The sequence below is a fragment of the Alosa pseudoharengus genome, unplaced genomic scaffold (genome assembly GCF_046254945.1).
Source record: "Alosa pseudoharengus isolate Yale_2024_CS ecotype anadromous, Long Island Sound unplaced genomic scaffold, YU_APseudo_1.1 YU_APseudo_1.1_scf_17, whole genome shotgun sequence".
NCBI classification, from domain to species: domain Eukaryota; kingdom Metazoa; phylum Chordata; class Actinopteri; order Clupeiformes; family Clupeidae; genus Alosa; species Alosa pseudoharengus.
In genome coordinates, this window is record NW_027468640.1 from 7,330,848 (window position 1) to 7,335,847 (window position 5,000).

At 54.7% G+C, this 5,000-nt stretch overlaps 20 non-coding genes across 20 annotated transcripts; 9 read left to right on the forward strand and 11 right to left on the reverse strand.

Moving 5' to 3' along the window:
* Positions 1 to 54: 54 nt before the first annotated feature.
* Positions 55 to 128, reverse strand: trnai-aau (transfer RNA isoleucine (anticodon AAU)). Its single transcript has one exon. It is a non-coding gene; the product is annotated as a tRNA-Ile (tRNA).
* Positions 129 to 248: 120 nt separating this feature from the next.
* trnaa-agc (transfer RNA alanine (anticodon AGC)) lies at positions 249 to 321 on the forward strand. Its single transcript has one exon. It is a non-coding gene; the product is annotated as a tRNA-Ala (tRNA).
* A 138-nt stretch (positions 322 to 459) lies between these two features.
* On the reverse strand, positions 460 to 532 carry trnak-cuu (transfer RNA lysine (anticodon CUU)). The gene has a single exon. It is a non-coding gene; the product is annotated as a tRNA-Lys (tRNA).
* Positions 533 to 868: 336 nt separating this feature from the next.
* trnar-ucu (transfer RNA arginine (anticodon UCU)) lies at positions 869 to 960 on the forward strand. The gene is given in 2 exon segments: positions 869 to 905; positions 925 to 960. It is a non-coding gene; the product is annotated as a tRNA-Arg (tRNA).
* Positions 961 to 1,166: 206 nt separating this feature from the next.
* Positions 1,167 to 1,239, reverse strand: trnaf-gaa (transfer RNA phenylalanine (anticodon GAA)). Its single transcript has one exon. It is a non-coding gene; the product is annotated as a tRNA-Phe (tRNA).
* Positions 1,240 to 1,345: 106 nt separating this feature from the next.
* trnam-cau (transfer RNA methionine (anticodon CAU)) lies at positions 1,346 to 1,418 on the forward strand. The gene has a single exon. It is a non-coding gene; the product is annotated as a tRNA-Met (tRNA).
* Positions 1,419 to 1,688: 270 nt separating this feature from the next.
* On the reverse strand, positions 1,689 to 1,770 carry trnas-aga (transfer RNA serine (anticodon AGA)). The gene has a single exon. It is a non-coding gene; the product is annotated as a tRNA-Ser (tRNA).
* Positions 1,771 to 1,919: 149 nt separating this feature from the next.
* Positions 1,920 to 2,001, reverse strand: trnal-cag (transfer RNA leucine (anticodon CAG)). Its single transcript has one exon. It is a non-coding gene; the product is annotated as a tRNA-Leu (tRNA).
* A 134-nt stretch (positions 2,002 to 2,135) lies between these two features.
* trnan-guu (transfer RNA asparagine (anticodon GUU)) lies at positions 2,136 to 2,209 on the forward strand. Its single transcript has one exon. It is a non-coding gene; the product is annotated as a tRNA-Asn (tRNA).
* A 179-nt stretch (positions 2,210 to 2,388) lies between these two features.
* Positions 2,389 to 2,462, reverse strand: trnai-aau (transfer RNA isoleucine (anticodon AAU)). Its single transcript has one exon. It is a non-coding gene; the product is annotated as a tRNA-Ile (tRNA).
* A 120-nt stretch (positions 2,463 to 2,582) lies between these two features.
* Positions 2,583 to 2,655, forward strand: trnaa-agc (transfer RNA alanine (anticodon AGC)). The gene has a single exon. It is a non-coding gene; the product is annotated as a tRNA-Ala (tRNA).
* A 138-nt stretch (positions 2,656 to 2,793) lies between these two features.
* On the reverse strand, positions 2,794 to 2,866 carry trnak-cuu (transfer RNA lysine (anticodon CUU)). Its single transcript has one exon. It is a non-coding gene; the product is annotated as a tRNA-Lys (tRNA).
* A 336-nt stretch (positions 2,867 to 3,202) lies between these two features.
* trnar-ucu (transfer RNA arginine (anticodon UCU)) lies at positions 3,203 to 3,294 on the forward strand. The gene is given in 2 exon segments: positions 3,203 to 3,239; positions 3,259 to 3,294. It is a non-coding gene; the product is annotated as a tRNA-Arg (tRNA).
* Positions 3,295 to 3,500: 206 nt separating this feature from the next.
* Positions 3,501 to 3,573, reverse strand: trnaf-gaa (transfer RNA phenylalanine (anticodon GAA)). Its single transcript has one exon. It is a non-coding gene; the product is annotated as a tRNA-Phe (tRNA).
* Positions 3,574 to 3,679: 106 nt separating this feature from the next.
* On the forward strand, positions 3,680 to 3,752 carry trnam-cau (transfer RNA methionine (anticodon CAU)). The gene has a single exon. It is a non-coding gene; the product is annotated as a tRNA-Met (tRNA).
* Positions 3,753 to 4,022: 270 nt separating this feature from the next.
* trnas-aga (transfer RNA serine (anticodon AGA)) lies at positions 4,023 to 4,104 on the reverse strand. Its single transcript has one exon. It is a non-coding gene; the product is annotated as a tRNA-Ser (tRNA).
* A 149-nt stretch (positions 4,105 to 4,253) lies between these two features.
* On the reverse strand, positions 4,254 to 4,335 carry trnal-cag (transfer RNA leucine (anticodon CAG)). The gene has a single exon. It is a non-coding gene; the product is annotated as a tRNA-Leu (tRNA).
* A 134-nt stretch (positions 4,336 to 4,469) lies between these two features.
* trnan-guu (transfer RNA asparagine (anticodon GUU)) lies at positions 4,470 to 4,543 on the forward strand. The gene has a single exon. It is a non-coding gene; the product is annotated as a tRNA-Asn (tRNA).
* A 179-nt stretch (positions 4,544 to 4,722) lies between these two features.
* trnai-aau (transfer RNA isoleucine (anticodon AAU)) lies at positions 4,723 to 4,796 on the reverse strand. The gene has a single exon. It is a non-coding gene; the product is annotated as a tRNA-Ile (tRNA).
* Positions 4,797 to 4,916: 120 nt separating this feature from the next.
* trnaa-agc (transfer RNA alanine (anticodon AGC)) lies at positions 4,917 to 4,989 on the forward strand. The gene has a single exon. It is a non-coding gene; the product is annotated as a tRNA-Ala (tRNA).
* Positions 4,990 to 5,000: the final 11 nt, after the last annotated feature.

The window sequence follows — 5,000 nt, forward strand, 5'->3', positions numbered from 1 at the left end:
CGCGGAAGAGACACAAGGAGGCCCTGAGGGAGCTTCTTTGAGCATCAAACAAATTGGCCCGTACGGGGATCGAACCCGCGACCTTGGCGTTATTAGCACCACGCTCTAACCAACTGAGCTAACCGGCCACAGCCTGCCCTCTTTCGGAATTAGTGGAGAACTACAGTGGGTCGTAGCAGGCAAGCCTGGTGAGCAGGAGTCTCCACTTCCTCGCCGCTAAAAGTCACTGGTTAAGACTTCATTGACAGGGGGAATTAGCTCAAATGGTAGAGCGCTCGCTTAGCATGCGAGAGGTAGCGGGATCGATGCCCGCATTCTCCAGTGCCGTGGGCAGGCCAAGGCCTTCCTTTTAAGCATGCTCTGGGCATTCCAAGGGCAGAAGCCTTGCACAGTGCTTTTTGTCGGTCTCTTTTCTGTGCTCGGAAGCTCTACTGGTCATGGCGAGGGCAAAAAAGCAGACGCCCAACGTGGGGCTCGAACCCACGACCCTGAGATTAAGAGTCTCATGCTCTACCGACTGAGCTAGCCGGGCTTCTTGCACGCACACGGCTGACGGCGAGGCCACAGGCGCGTACAAGCTCATGCTTGCCCAAGCTAATCGCTGCTTGGCCATCCTGACTCCTTGTGGAGAGCGTTTTGTGAAGGCGCAGACAAGACCTGGAATATCACGGCCCCTCTGCAAAATGTGCTCGCTCTCTGCGGCCCAGCGGCATGCTCTCAGTCAGAGGAGTCCGTTGGTGCTAGGATGAGCTTTCTATCTTCTACCAGTCCAAAGTTATTCATCAATGAAGAATGAGCGGAAGTCTGAGAGAAACATGGGAAGCACAGGTCTGAGTTGATTTTGGGATGCTAAACTGCAGCTCCGCATGGTTCTGTGGCGCAATGGATAGCGCATTGGACTTCTAGTCGGCAAAGGAAGAGGCCATTCAAAGGTTGTGGGTTCGAGTCCCACCAGAATCGTGTGTTTTGCAGGACGCCGATGGGCAGCGTCGTGCCAAGATGCGCCTTTCTGCCCCGGTGCTGGCCAAAAAGGTGTTTTCTTGGCTCTTGTGAGGCGTGCAAAATGTGGTAAAGCCAAGACGCCCCAAGACAGACTCCAGTAAATCTACCAGAGCAGCTTGTGGAAAAGCCGTCAGGTGAAGCTACAGCCGGACTGAAAATAGAGCTGCCGAAACCCGGGATCGAACCAGGGACCTTTAGATCTTCAGTCTAACGCTCTCCCAACTGAGCTATTTCGGCTGCCGGGCTTTCCTCTTGTTCGAGAGAGTCGACCTCACACAAGCGAGCCCTCTGGCTCTGCGTCAGACACGGAGATGAGCTCTCCGTATTAACCTCTGTAGCCGAAGCCTCGTTAGCGCAGTAGGTAGCGCGTCAGTCTCATAATCTGAAGGTCGTGAGTTCGATCCTCACACGGGGCACGTCGCTTTTAGAGCATGCAAAATTAAACACTGCCCCCTCGCTGACGTGTGCACCTGCCACGTGGACGCAAGAGTACTCTTCAGGATGTTTTGCCAAGAAAAGAGCCAGCTAGCACCACTGCTAAAGAGTGACCTGTGCCCAGTGGGATTCCAAGCCAAGGATCCCTGCCCGAGCTTCCGTTTTCCCGAGATCGCCTGCAGAGAAGCACCAAGGCCATTCACGTTGCAGCGGTCACATGCAGTTCTTCGGTCTCCAGGTGCAATAGAGTGCGTAGTCGGCAGGATTCGAACCTGCGCGGGGAGACCCCAATAGATTTCTAGTCCATCGCCTTAACCACTCGGCCACGACTACCTGACAGTCATCTGCACCGTGCTCTCTCTGTACGCTTTTGTTCAAGGGATAGGTCGGCCGTAGCAGATGGGAAAGACCTCTGGCGACCGTGCCGGAGCACAGTGGCTCTTGAGTGTCTCGCCCTTTTATCCTTCAAAAACAAAAGGTCTTGTCAGAAGTGGGATTCGAACCCACGCCTCCAGAGAGACTGCGACCTGAACGCAGCGCCTTAGACCGCTCGGCCATCCTGACTCCTTGCGGCAGTCTCTCTGACACAAGAACGGGAATATGATTGACTATGCATTGTTGAAGAATGAATGAGTCTTGAGAGAAAGACTGAAGACACGTCCGAGTTGATGTTGCCCCTAAAGGAAGAGGCCACGGCAGTCTCTGTGGCGCAATCGGTTAGCGCGTTCGGCTGTTAACCGAAAGGTTGGTGGTTCGAGCCCACCCAGGGACGTCCTCCTTTTGAGCAATATAGTCACACTCCTGGCACCTTCCACCAGCAGCTCATCACGCGTCTTTGCCAAAACGCTGCGAGGAAAAGCGAAAGCCGCTTTTCTTGCGCAGTGAGGCAGCCGTGGCCGCGGAAGAGACACAAGGAGGCCCTGAGGGAGCTTCTTTGAGCATCAAACAAATTGGCCCGTACGGGGATCGAACCCGCGACCTTGGCGTTATTAGCACCACGCTCTAACCAACTGAGCTAACCGGCCACAGCCTGCCCTCTTTCAGAATTAGTGGAGAACTACAGTGGGTCGTAGCAGGCAAGCCTGGTGAGCAGGAGTCTCCACTTCCTCGCCGCTAAAAGTCACTGGTTAAGACTTCATTGACAGGGGGAATTAGCTCAAATGGTAGAGCGCTCGCTTAGCATGCGAGAGGTAGCGGGATCGATGCCCGCATTCTCCAGTGCCGTGGGCAGGCCAAGGCCTTCCTTTTAAGCATGCTCTGGGCATTCCAAGGGCAGAAGCCTTGCACAGTGCTTTTTGTCGGTCTCTTTTCTGTGCTCGGAAGCTCTACTGGTCATGGCGAGGGCAAAAAAGCAGACGCCCAACGTGGGGCTCGAACCCACGACCCTGAGATTAAGAGTCTCATGCTCTACCGACTGAGCTAGCCGGGCTTCTTGCACGCACACGGCTGACGGCGAGGCCACAGGCGCGTACAAGCTCATGCTTGCCCAAGCTAATCGCTGCTTGGCCATCCTGACTCCTTGTGGAGAGCGTTTTGTGAAGGCGCAGACAAGACCTGGAATATCACGGCCCCTCTGCAAAATGTGCTCGCTCTCTGCGGCCCAGCGGCATGCTCTCAGTCAGAGGAGTCCGTTGGTGCTAGGATGAGCTTTCTATCTTCTACCAGTCCAAAGTTATTCATCAATGAAGAATGAGCGGAAGTCTGAGAGAAACATGGGAAGCACAGGTCTGAGTTGATTTTGGGATGCTAAACTGCAGCTCCGCATGGTTCTGTGGCGCAATGGATAGCGCATTGGACTTCTAGTCGGCAAAGGAAGAGGCCATTCAAAGGTTGTGGGTTCGAGTCCCACCAGAATCGTGTGTTTTGCAGGACGCCGATGGGCAGCGTCGTGCCAAGATGCGCCTTTCTGCCCCGGTGCTGGCCAAAAAGGTGTTTTCTTGGCTCTTGTGAGGCGTGCAAAATGTGGTAAAGCCAAGACGCCCCAAGACAGACTCCAGTAAATCTACCAGAGCAGCTTGTGGAAAAGCCGTCAGGTGAAGCTACAGCCGGACTGAAAATAGAGCTGCCGAAACCCGGGATCGAACCAGGGACCTTTAGATCTTCAGTCTAACGCTCTCCCAACTGAGCTATTTCGGCTGCCGGGCTTTCCTCTTGTTCGAGAGAGTCGACCTCACACAAGCGAGCCCTCTGGCTCTGCGTCAGACACGGAGATGAGCTCTCCGTATTAACCTCTGTAGCCGAAGCCTCGTTAGCGCAGTAGGTAGCGCGTCAGTCTCATAATCTGAAGGTCGTGAGTTCGATCCTCACACGGGGCACGTCGCTTTTAGAGCATGCAAAATTAAACACTGCCCCCTCGCTGACGTGTGCACCTGCCACGTGGACGCAAGAGTACTCTTCAGGATGTTTTGCCAAGAAAAGAGCCAGCTAGCACCACTGCTAAAGAGTGACCTGTGCCCAGTGGGATTCCAAGCCAAGGATCCCTGCCCGAGCTTCCGTTTTCCCGAGATCGCCTGCAGAGAAGCACCAAGGCCATTCACGTTGCAGCGGTCACATGCAGTTCTTCGGTCTCCAGGTGCAATAGAGTGCGTAGTCGGCAGGATTCGAACCTGCGCGGGGAGACCCCAATAGATTTCTAGTCCATCGCCTTAACCACTCGGCCACGACTACCTGACAGTCATCTGCACCGTGCTCTCTCTGTACGCTTTTGTTCAAGGGATAGGTCGGCCGTAGCAGATGGGAAAGACCTCTGGCGACCGTGCCGGAGCACAGTGGCTCTTGAGTGTCTCGCCCTTTTATCCTTCAAAAACAAAAGGTCTTGTCAGAAGTGGGATTCGAACCCACGCCTCCAGAGAGACTGCGACCTGAACGCAGCGCCTTAGACCGCTCGGCCATCCTGACTCCTTGCGGCAGTCTCTCTGACACAAGAACGGGAATATGATTGACTATGCATTGTTGAAGAATGAATGAGTCTTGAGAGAAAGACTGAAGACACGTCCGAGTTGATGTTGCCCCTAAAGGAAGAGGCCACGGCAGTCTCTGTGGCGCAATCGGTTAGCGCGTTCGGCTGTTAACCGAAAGGTTGGTGGTTCGAGCCCACCCAGGGACGTCCTCCTTTTGAGCAATATAGTCACACTCCTGGCACCTTCCACCAGCAGCTCATCACGCGTCTTTGCCAAAACGCTGCGAGGAAAAGCGAAAGCCGCTTTTCTTGCGCAGTGAGGCAGCCGTGGCCGCGGAAGAGACACAAGGAGGCCCTGAGGGAGCTTCTTTGAGCATCAAACAAATTGGCCCGTACGGGGATCGAACCCGCGACCTTGGCGTTATTAGCACCACGCTCTAACCAACTGAGCTAACCGGCCACAGCCTGCCCTCTTTCGGAATTAGTGGAGAACTACAGTGGGTCGTAGCAGGCAAGCCTGGTGAGCAGGAGTCTCCACTTCCTCGCCGCTAAAAGTCACTGGTTAAGACTTCATTGACAGGGGGAATTAGCTCAAATGGTAGAGCGCTCGCTTAGCATGCGAGAGGTAGCGGGATCGATGCCCGCATTCTCCAGTGCCGTGGGC